The sequence below is a fragment of the Podarcis bocagei genome, assembly GCF_964188305.1.
Source record: "Podarcis bocagei genome assembly, chromosome: 1".
In the NCBI taxonomy this organism is placed as follows: Eukaryota; Metazoa; Chordata; class Lepidosauria; order Squamata; family Lacertidae; genus Podarcis; species Podarcis bocagei.
In genome coordinates this window covers 26,823,810-26,837,858 of record NC_138125.1, presented here as the reverse complement: position 1 = coordinate 26,837,858, position 14,049 = coordinate 26,823,810, and the positions used below count along the sequence as shown (strand labels likewise).

The window sequence follows — 14,049 nt, the reverse complement described above, 5'->3', positions numbered from 1 at the left end:
AGCAGCCAGGCAGGCTCAAATGGATTCTTCAGTTATATTGGTCTCAAGTCATTCAGGCTTTATGGGTCAAAACCAGCAGTTTGAACTGTGCCTGGAACAAATTATGCCTGTGAAGAATTTTGATGATGGGTAAGTCCCAGTTAACAGCCTGGATACAATGTACTGAATTCATCAAAGTTTCCAGACAGTTTTCCAGGGCAGCCTCATATCCAACACATTGCAGTAGTCCAACCAGCATTTTGCCAGAGCACAGATACGCATGGCAAGGCAATGTCACTTGCTATGTGTTTTTCATAGCATTCTTTTGTGTTGTGTGTTCACTGTCTGAAGGCACATGATGCGGCTGCTTTGCTGGAGCTAAGTAAAACCTGAGCGTTGCCAGGGTGTGGATTGTAGAGTGCCTGGATATGCTCCCTTGAATTCCATAGATATAAGCGAAATAAATAAATGTGCTATCAGTAGCTGAATTATTCAACAAAGAGGGGTGTCTATTTAACTCAAGTTTCTCTTGTGATCCTCCCCTTCCTAATCAACCTCAAGAAACTTGGCAACCAAGGTACATTCTGTGACCTTTTCCAGCTGCTCCTCAAATGCATTTGATCATCATGGACATGTAATAAGGCTATGAAAAAATTACCAGGCTAACCTTCATCTGTGTGTGTCAGAAGATTGCAGGTGTAATGGCTTTTATGGATGCTGCTGTAGACATTTGGCACTCTGCATTAAATTTCAAGTGATGGGTTTTACCGATTTAAATGCTTTCTCCTGCAAGAGGCACATGCCACAGTGCTCAGAAGGTGAAACGGTAGCTGGATCTTCTCTGCGATTCCATTGCAGTCTCTTGGAGGTGTTTGCCTAATGCAACAGCAGGGCTAAGCAATTTGCTTTTGTTGCGGTAGAGAGAATCCAGTAATGCAGAGCAGGTATGCTGTAGTAGTTCTGTTATCAGAGTATATTAAACCTTCACACACAAACAAAGTCTTTATGGAGCTATCATATCAGAAGCTGTAATTCCCAGGATGGTTTAACAATCAATTCCTCTTCTCAAGGAGCTCTGGGAATTGTAGCTCTGTGAGAGAAACAGGAGTCTACCAGCAACTCACAGCAACTTTATCAAACTGGAACTCCCAGAATTCTTTGGGGGAAGCCATAATTGTTAAAAGTGATATCACAGCGCTTTAAATGTTCAGTGTGAATGTGGCCATAGTGTAGTGGGACTCAAAATCTCACATCTAAGAACTCAAGATGGATTGTTGTGAACTCCCTCTAGCAAAGTTATCTAAGGAGTCATCTTATACTACCAGTAAGTCTTAACCTGATCCAATAAGCTTTTTACTCTCTATGCTGATAGTAACTAGGCAGAGGGCCTTCTTGGTAGTGGCACCCACCCTGTGGAATTCCCTTCTATAAGATGTCTAGGTGATAAAGTATTTATATACCTCCCTCTCACAAAACACCAGGGAGGTTTACAGCAACTTACAAAAAATAACATTTAAAAGCAATATAGAACAATCATTGAAACAAGTGACTGCTCAATGCCAATGTAGTCTTTGGGATGCATTTTGCTGATCTGTATTAGCAGGTATCATAATTCTATAGAGTGATCATAGTTTGCTCTCTTCATAGTAAGTCCACAGAACTGGGCATCCCTTGTTTCTTTTGCTGAATACTACAAACAAATATGGGGCGTGGCTAGAGCCGTGGTCTAAACCACTGAGCTTTGGGCTTGCCGATCAAAAGGTTGGCGGTTCGAATCCCCGCAACGGGGTGAGTTCCCATTGCTTGGTCCCAGCTCCTGCCAACCTAGCAAGTAGATTAATAGGTACCGCACTGGCTGGAAGGTAAATTGTGTTTCTGTGCGCTGCTCTGGTGTCAGTGTTCCATTGTGCCAGAAGCGGCTTAGTCATGCTGGCCACATGACCAGGAAAAACTGTCTGCGAAGTAGACAAACGCCAGCTCCCTCAGCCTGTAAAGCAAGATGAGCGCCGCAACCCCAGAGTCATTCGCTACTGGGCTTAACTGTCAGGGGTCCCTTTACCTTTACAAACAAATTACCCAGCCTGTTGATTTCTGCGTCTCTCTCTGTCACAGGATTTGGCCAACACAGAGAGTTGCATAGAATGCAAATTGATTTTATATGTGTACTTTCCTTTACAGCTAAATTCTTTGTACTTTCAGAGACCAGGAGTGCATTTCACTGTGCAGGCATGTGGGTTTTTGCATGCGTATATGTGAATGATTATGCGTCACACAGTGGTTTGCTGCAACAGTAAAGTGCTGTTCTTTTTGTATATGCACTTGAAATACACTCTACGCAGTGATGTGGATTAAACACCTTGCTCATTATCTAATAATGCCTGCCTGACACAGATGGGAATCATTCTTGCGGTATAATTGAAATCCAGAGAGACTTCAGGTCCCAGTGCAGGCAGAGGGGTCACCGAGGACAGCTGCTAAGGTGTAGGAATGAAAATAGATTCGTGTGGCTCCCATGGGACTAACACCCAGAACAACCTTCACTCAATAGCAGCTTTTCAAACTGCTGAGAGTATCTTGGAGCATATAAATGGAGCACTAGAACTTTAAAGCTTCATGTTATAAAATCTGCTTAGATGCAATAGGGGAAGTGGCAATCTGTGGTTGCCAAGTGGTGAAAAGCTAGCATTCTCACATAAATCTTCCTTAATAGACTGAATCAGGCCTTGGTTCATTAGCCACACCCACACCAAACATTTAAAGCACATGAATCCCGGGGTGTGTGGTTAAGCTCTCACAGAGCTACGATTCTCAGCACACTTCACAAACTACAGTTCCCAGGATCTTTTGGGGGCCTTTTGACCAAGAATAGAATGGGTTAAAGTCACTGTGTGAAATTTGAAAGGCAAAACACTCATCTCCCACCACCTCTAGAGGAATGCGGCCTCGAGAGACAAGCAAAATATTTGTCATGAGAATGGTCAACCACGCCTTTTATTTGGAGTGGCGTTGCTGTCACCGCCCACAGATTCACAGTGCCTTATAATAAAAAGTCATAGGAATGGACAAGAGGCTTGCGGGTGTACAATAAGAAGCCAGGCACAGGCTGATCTCTCCGGATAAATGTCAATATGCATTATTAAATGAAACAGTGGTTAAAATATGGACTGCTAGATGCGTTTTCCTTCTGAGGACATGGAAGGAATTGAAATGCCTTTTCAAAGCAGATGTCGATGTCTTTGCTTTTTTTGATCAATTCTTCATTGTGTGTGCATATAGTTGTAGATATCTAGTTTGAAGCATTAATTACAACACTGCTCTCTCCCCCCACCCTCTGCCCCAACCAGCAGAGTGGAGGCAGATCACAGGATTAGAGGAGGACTTAAGACAATTTCCTGAAGTGTTCATCGGAAGGTTTTGGGCCACCTGATATCCTTTTAAATCTGGGATATGTTTCATCTTCTTTAGTGATCCTTGCAGCATCTGACGTGCTGGGTCGCCTTAAGAAATACTTTCAAAGGAGATGGGATTGCAAGATCAGTAGTCACCTTCAAAGTCAGTTTTTTTCCCCCTCTGGCATGGAAATATTGCAGTCTTTTGAGACCTTTGTGGACTCACAACAGAGGATCCCTGTTATTTCTGTTGTGGATGTACCTATCATTCCTTTTGAAAAGAGAGGTGGAATGTGGACATGAGAATGAAAAACAGTCTAAGTTGCAGCTCATCTTATTCTGAAATGTAATTTCAAACAAATGCATAGTGGCATGAGCTGCTTTCATAGCTAATGCCACCCCCTGGTTTGAAATTCTGTACACGTATATCTCCTCCCCTTCTGCATTGAGTTTAATATTGGTTTGTACGAGAAGGGTGGTTTGAACAAATCATAGTATTCCAGGTTCTAACAAAATTGCAAACCATGGTTTGCTATGAACTCCGAAGTAAGCTAAGAAATTACTGGGGGTTGGGGGAAGATTGAGGGATACATAACCATAATTTGGTGTACTGCTTGCATAGGCAGTGGTCTGAGACGATGAGAGGTGCACTTTGGAACATCTGGAGGGCATCAGGTTGGGGAAGACTGGTATAATATGTATCTAAATTGGCACTATAAGTAGTTTTTGTGTGTGTAAGAGAGAGAGAAAGAGAGAGATTAAATCAAGATAACACAGGAAGCTAGGAAAGTCATTTTTGGTTTTGAAAGAAACTTCGGGGTCATCTATGGTGCTGTTTAATGTGGACAGTAAGTTTCCTGCACTCCTATTAATTCTCCATTATCCATATGATATTCTTCCTCAAATCACCACCTTACTACATTTCCCCTTCTTTTTGTAGAATCCCTGGTGTGAGAAAATCTGGATTGAGGGAGGGGTGAATATGGAATGCAGTGGTTTGGAGGAGAGCATCCCATGGGCAGTGAAGCTTACTATCTGCATGAAACGGCAGTATGGCTGAGCCCTCAGGCCTGAGGGTAGTCATGTTTTCAGGAAATCAGAGTTGTGTGGCAGATATTGAGAAGACTCTCCACCTTCTGTTGAGGCTCGCTGGGGCAGATGGGAGTCAAACAACATCTGGGAAGCCATCATTCCCTGCCCAATCCCAGGGCCTTAATGCATCTTATCTTGCAGTGCCCAAGCGATCTCTGTTCTTGTCCTTTCTTTAAAACAGAAAGAGAACAGAACAGCTTAGAGTGCCACTCACTATCTCATTCCTAGTGTTCTGGCTCGGGTGGCCTCTCGTTCCTCAAATGCCACCACAGGGCTGTTCAAGAAGCACGTGCCCCATGGAGGAGCAGAGACCTGGTTTTCAAAATGTCTTCCCTCTCCATAAATTGCCTTTGCTGTTTCATTACACAGTTTTAATTTATGCTTATTGTTTTCAACAGTATTATGTAACCTGCTCCGTGAGGCTCGCTTGAAAAGCAGTACATTAATACCTTTAAAATAAATAAATAAATAATTGTGGAACAGACGGCAGCTAAAGGGGAAACTCTGAAGGTCTATATTTGGCCTAGCCGAGGTGGTAGCATCTTACAGTTTTAACATCACTTTACACGATCTTGTGCATATACTGGTATTTGCAAGAATAAGTACATAAAGTTTGAAGGAGATAGACATGTCCGTAAACATCCACCCTCCCTTCTGAGGGCCTGTATGTAACCTTCAGTGAAGTAAGAATCTCACACTGAACATCAGTTGAGGTTATATTTTCTCATCCCAGGCAGGCTAGCTACAGAACAGAGTGATAGTAAGGACATCTTTTCTCTCTGCTGTGTCATTGCTGTCAGCCTTGTGCATGTCTCCTTAGGAACAGAGTTTCTAAGGCAGGGATAATAGCTCCCAGTTAGGTATGTGGTCTGCAGCTCTGAGTTTTATTTTGTGTGGGCTTTTGGTAGGATATGGTTATAAGTCTGGTCACTTTGAAGAGGTGAAATGTTCATCCATGCAGATGCCTAATGCATTCCTACTCTGCAGTTTCTGCTAAGCTAGAGAAAACAACATAACCTGTTATTCTTGTGTATGTGTGTGTTTAAAATCCTGATTATCTTTTATTCTGATCTCCTGGGAATGGTATGCTTGGCAATGGCTTCTATGGAGAACTATAAACTAAGAAGCATACCCCCTCTCCAACTCCTCTCAGCTGTGAAAATTGTACAACTCCAATTACTCTATTACTTTAATTATTCATCCAATTTTAACCATAATCTTGTCACTCTTTGCATAGCTCAAGTAATGCACTAAAAAGCCAACTATCCAAAGATAGCAACATTTAATAATATTGGCAATCCATTATCAAGGTGAAGACACTTGTTAATGTAACTTTTAGGTTTATCGCTGTCTGCAAAACAGTGCTCCTCTTACAGAAATATAAACCGTAGGGGGTCACAGAGAGTTTGAGTACAGGTCTTAATGGATCTGGTCCCTGGTGAAAAGGTAGCATTCAAACTTCATGCACCATTGATTATGTAAAATTGCTACCATGGAGGGTGTTTTGTGAGGAACAAAGAGATGGACCGAGGCATTCTGAGTTCTGAGATGGAAAACACAAATAGTACCTACCTACCCACCCATAGTAAAAAAACACAGCCATCAACAATAGAATATGCTGCTTTTTTAAAAAAGGGAGATCAGTATTGGTAACCTGAGGCAGGTTACCTCACTCTTCCTAATGATGTAGCCAGCATTACATAAATTCTCAAAAGTTTCCTTCAACCCATAATATGTATGAAGGTTGCCATGGTTCATAACACTAGCTTTTGATTCAGGACAGACAAAAGAATAAGAGAATCATAGAATTGTAGAGTTGGAAGGGACCACAAGGTTTATTTAGTCCAGCCCCTTGCAATGCAGGAATCTTTTGTCCAAGGTGGGCCTCAAACCCAGAACCCTGAGATTAAGTCTCATGCTCTACTGACTCCATCACCCCGTATTACTTAAGTACTTCTTCACGCAGCACATAGTTAAATTATGGAATTAGCTTCCACAAGAGGCCATGACAGCCAGTGACTTGGATGACTTTAAAACTGGGATTAGATAGATTCATGGAGGATAAGACTATCAGTAGTTACTAACCCTGATCACTATGTTCTGCCTCCATGATCAGAGATGGTATGCTTCTGAATGCCAGTTGCTGGAAATTGCAGGAGCAAACTTACTAGGGAGTGGGTCCCATTGAACTCATTGGGACTTCTGAGTAAACATGCTGTTAAAAAAAACCAACCAGTTTAAAGAACCTTTCCTTGATGCCTCAAAGAAGATTTATATTTCCTGATGATCTCAGTTTACAGGGATTGAACAGAACTCTGCCAACTTCATAGTGTCTCTTGTTTGTTTTACAATTTGCTGGAATGTAGGGCAGAATATGTTAGCATCGTATATTAGTGCGAATCCCTTACAAAGCAAACAAAAAGTTGTCGAAGCTGCTTCTGGGTCACGTATGCCAATGCGGTACATTATCTCTGTGCTATTTGGTGCAAAAAAAGAGGAAAGTGTTTTGGCTTGGCATGCACATTTTTTTATTTATAGCTGTCTTTGATCCTCTTTTGTTTTTTGGCTGTTATGTGTTGCATTCCCTTCATTAAGCTAAAATGAAGCTGAAAACCATCCGAAGGATTATGATCCTCTGGCAAAATGTTAAATTGTGCTGCTGACCTAAGTTAATGTTGCAGTAATGGGGGATGAGCGTCTCTGAGAAATCGCAACAGAATACATAAAAATCTACAGCGGTATCATGAAGAATTTTTAAGTGCCAGATTCCAAAGGCTCTAATTAAAGGGATTGTGCTCCCACAGGCAGAGGAGGAGGAGGAAAACAGAGGGTTAGCATGAAATGCTAAACCGAAGTTTAGCATCAGGAGGTCAAGCCACGGTACCTCCCTTCCTTTTCCAGTGGTGTTGGGAAACGGTCATCTTTGGATCAAGCAAAGCACATCGTCTGTTCTTAAACAAGAAAGCAGATTCACTTAAAGGAAATTGATTCAGGCCTTAACTACTAATACAGTGGTACCTCTAGCTGCGTTCCGCTCTTGTTATGGACTTTCAGCTTATGAACACGGCAAACTCGGAAGTGTTTACTTCCGGGTTCGCCACACGGCCTGCGCAAAAGTGATCTGCCCACTTCACACATGCGCAGAAGTGCTCGATTGTGCCACGCACATGCATGGAAGAAGCGCTCTAGTTGCAGATTTTTCAGGGTGCAAATGGCACCCCGAAACGGATTAAGTCCGCAACTAGAGGTACCACTATATATACTTTGCACATGCAATCTTGCTTTATAAATTTGAAACTTTTAAGTGAACCACAGGGTTTCTGTAGACCATGCCCACTCCTAAAGTGGAGCGCTTTCCAAATTCTTTCCCCTTTTGGACCTTTTCCTGCTACTTAAGCCCCCAAATAATAGATGAGTGATAAACTGGTCTCTTGACTATACCATTTCACACTAAAGGTGGGAGCCCTTGTTGGTTCAGTGGAGACACAGGTGAGAACTAGTGCTAAGCTTAATAAGCATGACATTTGTTCATGTACATTCAAGTTAGAAATGAAGCGAATGTCCAATATAAAAATGCACCTTTCACAGAATTAAAAAGAATTGGTTTATGGATATAAGAAAGAGTGCATTTCACTGGTGACATTCAAAGTTTTTGTTTTGCATTTTCAGAGATGGAGTTTCGTGCTTCAAAGTAGACATTTGCAGTTATTTCTGAGTAGCTTGAATCTAGATGACAACAAAAGTGGTGACACAAACACACTTCCTGCCAAATAGGCCTGTGCATTTCAAGATTAATCTGAGTTGCACTGAGCTCTTCAGTCCGATTTAACACAATGAATTTACTTGGGCTAAATTATTAATTATTATCATTATCATCTATTTATGACCTGTCCTTGACCCTAAGGCCCCAGGACAATCAATGTTGCCTGAACTGTGGACAATGATCTAAACACACACACACACACACACACACACACACATTTGAGATGTTTGCTCAAATAGCACTTGGCCACTCCCACTTGTGTGAAATTCACTTCAGCTGGCTGAGGCTGATTCAACATTCTTGACATCTTTGCACCAATGAAACCGTGCAATGAAGCCTGTTGGGTGCCACTCAAACCTGTAGAAAATACATAATATTTGAGTCACTGAGCAAATAACATCGCTGAAGTCTGTGTTGGCAGCACTTGGGTATCTTATCCATTGGTTATAGAAGCCTTATAATAATCAAGTGTGATGTTAACAGTTCACACCCTTGTGTGCTAGAGGTGCAGCCCAACCACACCAGTAAGCAGAATGGACATTGGTTCGACTTATCTTTTTTAGTTATTTTTAATTATTACACATATAGCCTATTCTTCTTCAAGGGAGCTCAAACCTTCAATTTGCAAAAGGGTTTCTAGTTGGCTTTCCTTCCCGGCAGTTTATGGGATCAGATCTGTTTAGTTTCAGCAGTAGAACCGCATCAAGGGCCTTCAGACTATTTGGGGTGGGTATAGATATGCACATGGATCATTATGATTTCTGTTTTAGGAACTGAGCTGTCACAGGGCATCCAGTGTGTAATTCAAACCTCCCAAGCCCCCAGCGAAAAAAGCCACCCACCCGATCATATGTAAATAGTACGTTCCATTTAAGTTCTTTCCATAATCCAGAAGCAAGCCAGGCCTTCAAAAATTACCAAAATAGAACATAGTTTTAAGTGGGGAAATACCAGCCCATTGAAATTTAATATGAGGGCAATCACGAGAGGTTCCCCAACTCCTCCTCTGCCCCTCAGATTAATAGAATTGAGTTCAAGAAGGTGATCTGCATCAGGATTGCATCTGGGGGAAATAAGGTTAAACCTCCTTTCCGGAAGTTCTGTGATCATGATGAAAATTACGACTCTCCACCCCTCATGTTAAGGTGGTTGTTGTTCTAAATGCATTCATTGTTGCTTGCTAGCTAATAATACAGAAACACACAGAGAGAGAGAGTGGAACCTCGGTTTTCAAATGCCTCCGTAGTCGAATGTTTCGGCTTTCGAATGTCGAAAACCTGGAAGTAACTGCTCCAGTTTCCAAATGATTTTCAGAAGCCAAATGTGCTACGCAGCTTCCATTTTGAGTTTCCCTATTGTATTGAGGCTTCTGCTTTCGTTTTTCAGTTTTCAAACGTTTCAAACGGATTATGTTCGAAAACCAAGGTTCCACTGTAGCACCATTTTCCCTGATGGGACTCAAGGCAGATTACAGATAAAAACAAGAATCACTACAGTGGTGCCCCGCAAGACGAATGCCTTGCAAGACGAAAAACTCGCTAGACGAAAGGGTTTTTCAGTTTTGCGTTGCTTCGCTAGACGAATTTCCCTATGGGCTTGCTTCGCAAGACGAAAATGTCTTGCGCTTTTTTTTAAAAGCCGCTTGAAGAGGCGCAGTTGCGACGGACCGTGCTTCGCAAGACAAAAACATTGCAAGACGAAAAGACTCGCGGAACGAATTCTTTTCGTCTTGCGAGGCACCACTGTAAAAACATAGGGGGGGACCCCAATAATTAAAAAACAATTAAACATTAATAGAATTGAAGCTATAAACACATATAAAATATGCTTAAAACATACAAATAATTACAATAAAAACAGCATGGCTGCGCAACTAATGAAAAATGTACTTTGACCCTGAGAAAATACCTACAGCTGCCAGACTATATTTGCACTGAGAATTGTCTTATTGAATTGTCTTATTGTGCTATGCCACCCTAGGCTTCTTGGGGGTAACAGTCGGATAGAAATTTAACAAATGAATAAACACAAAATCATAAGAAATGTAGGAAACTGACTTATACTGTCTCATGCCATTGTCCCATTTAACCCAGTTCCATCTACTTTGATTGGCAGTAACTGGGATGCGGGCAGAAATTTGTTTCAGTTCACATTTTAATGCAATCTTACCTACTTCACGGTTCCTGAAATAATACGCCAAGCGAAGCACAACTGCCCTTTGAAATGTGCATGTTTACAAATTTTGCAATGCAGTTCTCCCACCAAGGGATGTGTACAACAGTGCTTATACCCAGGTAAAGTGCAAGTGTAAATGCATCTATCATTGAAAATCACATGCAAAATCACTTCTAATTAGGCAACATTGCACAAAAAAATGTAAATATTAGGTAAAATTGGCACTAGAATGCTGGCGAATTTTTAAGACATTGACAGAAAACCGCAAGCTGCTATGGAAAGGTTTGGAAGTAAATTTAAGATCTGAAAAAAATGAGAAAACGAGAGAAACTGAAATGAACATATTCATTCCATTTTTAGGTGGAATGAAACTTTCCAAGCTTTTTGGACAGAGGGATTTTCCAGACTTACCTAGAAACTCAAAGGATTGAATTTGGGAACTTTGGCATGCAATGCTTGTGCCATGTCCCTTTCTCAAGTCTTTAGATGGTTGCCCAGGGCATACACTTAAGAAGAGATTTCCCCAGTGAGCATTTCTTATATAATACCAGCTCAGTTGCAGCTTGGTGGCCAAATTCATAAAAGCGTCTCTCGTGAGCCTCCACTACTCTCAGAACATCGGCACGCCTGGGACAGAATTGTTCCTCTGCACTTATAACAACATTGGAATCTCGGTAAACATTGCACAGTTGAAACTTGTAGGGTGCAGCTGCAGGCTTTTAAACTTTTTATATTAACTTCCTCTGTTATTTTTAGCGCTAATCCTCTCCTTTTGGTCTAGTATCATGGAGCCTCCCCCCCCCAACATCTACTTAACCAGGTTTAGTGCTGATTAAAGCTCCTTTATTTGAGCTGCTTCTTTGTATTACGCATAGTTGCCTCGGGCAAAGATGTTTGAGGAATGCGATGCAAATTAGGCTTCTTCTGTTCCACGCTGGACTGCACCTAGGCCATAATTTCCTAGCGTACACATTTCCTCCTGCTGCCACTGTCAGTCATGAAAGCCGGACAGCAAAACCGGATCTTGCTTTGACTCCCTGCTTGTCGATGGAAAGTCAAAGCTGCTGCAGTTACAGTACGATCATTTCTTACATGTATTCAACTTGTGCGATTTCAACCTTGAAGTCTGGCCAGTTGAATTAAATGCATGGCAAGTTTTCCCTGGTGTGAAGAGAGTTTTTAAGCTTCTTGCCTTGCTTCCTGGGCAAAGTCCTCTTGGCATACTGGTTCCAGAAGGCTGGAGAGGATTGCTTGAGATCTTGTGGGAACTTGGATGGCCCTGCGAGATCTTGTGAGTGGATCCCAGAGCTGGTGTGTTGAGCAGGCCTTGCCCCAAAAACAAGGCAGAGAGGCTAACCTTACCAGGCAAGGTCCAGTCAGCACTCCACTTCTGGAAGGCTAGGGATGCTCATACATTGGTGGTTCCCAGGATTTGAATATACATGTTTCTGTGTATATGCTTGGAAATGAACTCCCACATAAAGTGCATTGTAGTTCCTTTCGAGTGGGACCTGCCTTAGGACTTATGCTTCATGGCCTCTGAGTTCCAGTACTTCCTGTACCTGTTGCAGTGAAGATGGGCAGGGGAATTATGGTCCATTAGTAGTCGCATTAGCAGCCACCGTGTAACAGTGGGAAAAACATCCCTTTCCTAAACTGGGCATCTCGCCTTTGTACATTAGCAAGGCTCAAGAACAGAAGGTGACAGGCTTTCACAGAGAATCACGCTGTTATAACACCACTCTCCCCTGTGCCATCGCTTCTGGCATTGGAAGCTGCCGTGGTTTTGAAAATTGCTGTCATAAACAGGCTGTGATGTTAATATTATTTCCTTAACCCCTTTGAAAAGTTGCCTATGTGTCAAATTCTCAGGCAAAGATGGGGTGTAATGCCCTCCCCCCCCACTTTCTTTTCAGGAGTTGGTGGACAGGCCTTGGATATAATGCTAGTGTAAAGTAATGGGGGGGGGGGTGTTTTACCATAGAAGCCAAGACTGAATGTTGTACTTAGAAAGGGGCCTCCCTTGCATCCCAGGGGCATAAGCTCCCTCCTGTGGAAGCCAAACAGTTATGAATGCAATTTGGCTTCCAAAGAAGGATTGGTACATTTCTGAGTCAATCTCCACAGCCTCTAAAAAGCTTTCCACACCTTGATGGGGGATGCTGCACAGCACTTTCTCTTATCAAAAGCCTGAGGTGACTGTTCTTGTGTGTTGTGTGTGTGTGTGTGTGTGTGTGTTCATAGAGCAGGGGTCAGGTCCACTGTCCCTCAGAGCTTGTGGTGAGCCGGCCTATATTTTTTTTTTTGGGGGGGGGGGATGAACGAATTCCTCTGCCCCACAAATAATAATATTTATTCCTTTTACAACAATTTAAACACTTACAGAAAAAACAAAGAAAAAACAGTACATTACAATACAAAAACACTACATAAAAATTAACAAAACAAAACAAAAACAATTTAAAAACACATCAAAAGAGAAGAAAGAGAAAAAAAACTTCCAATATCTTATCTTTCTTTCACATATTTCCACGGCCTCCTCACACCTCCCTTTTTGTATTCCACTTCTATTAATTATTTCAGCAATTCCTTTCCATCTTCCCCTGTTTTCTATCCTATAATTATCTTAACACATTTTAACCTTATTTTCCTTTAATACTCTATTAATCTATTTATACTTAATTCCTTATAACATTTCTACTGAAGCCATATAACTTCATTCCATCATTCTTCTAACATTCATTAATTTTACAATATTTCTATAAATAATCTTTAAACGTTTCCTAGTCTTCTTCCACTGACTCTTCTCCCTGGTCTCGGATCTTGCCAGTCTTTTCCGCCAATTCCATCTAGTCCATCAACTTCATCTGCCATTATCCAACACTTCAGTGCTTCCAAGAGACAACCATTCTCTCAGCCAGCAAAAAGCAGATGGTTCACAACAAAGTTTAGGGGTCTGGCAGGGCAGGTCCACCTCCTTCTTTAGCATCCGTCAATATCTTAAATTTTACTCGAGGCTTCCTGCCCTGCCAAACAAATCCAGAAACATCCCTCTGCCACCTCCTGAAACAATCCATCCCATCCAAAACTTGCACTATTTGGAACAAAAGCAACATCCCCGGCAACACAGCAACCCTCATCCCCACCACAACAGCTCGGCCCAATAATAGCAACTTCAGATTTGTCCATATTTCCCAATCCCCCTTCTCTTCAATCCAACGTCCTTCACAGTTACCCTTAAATAAATTCACATTTTTGGCGGTCATACTGACCCCCAAAACCCTCTCTTTCTCAACCGATGTTAGTCCTGTCTCCTCCTGAAGCTCTGTCAAGCTTTCCTTTCCCAATTCAGGTAGGGCTCTGGTCCTCAAATTCATCTGTTTTTCTTTGAATTCCATCATAACAGATGTCAACTTATTTTCATCGAGCTGTCTTTGAATGGATGGGGCTCTCTCACACTCCAGTTGTATTGTTTTACATTCAGCAGCAAGGGTTTTCTCCCTGACTTCATCCGCAGTTTGCCATGTCAAGGTAAATTCCTGTATCAATCTCTGGATGGTTTCTGTGTTGGTGTTCACTTTTCGTCCCAGATTGTCTGTTTTCCTGTGAATTTGTTCCAGCGAATCGTTTATTTTCACTAATGCAACCACT

At 41.9% G+C, this 14,049-nt stretch overlaps 1 protein-coding gene across 6 annotated transcripts in view; it reads left to right on the top strand.

Annotated features, from left to right (window-relative positions):
* Positions 1 to 14,049, top strand: part of FLRT2 (fibronectin leucine rich transmembrane protein 2) — a 91,138-nt gene that overhangs the window by 25,854 nt on the left and 51,235 nt on the right. Inside the window, exon 1 of one of the 6 annotated variants that reach the window (XM_081173191.1) lies at positions 3,511 to 3,531. The exons of the other annotated variants lie outside the window; for them this stretch is intronic. The gene's annotated coding sequence lies outside the window, so the exon portion shown is untranslated. Of the gene's footprint in view, positions 1 to 3,510; positions 3,532 to 14,049 lie in introns of those variants that run through there. 6 annotated transcript variants of the gene reach the window in all.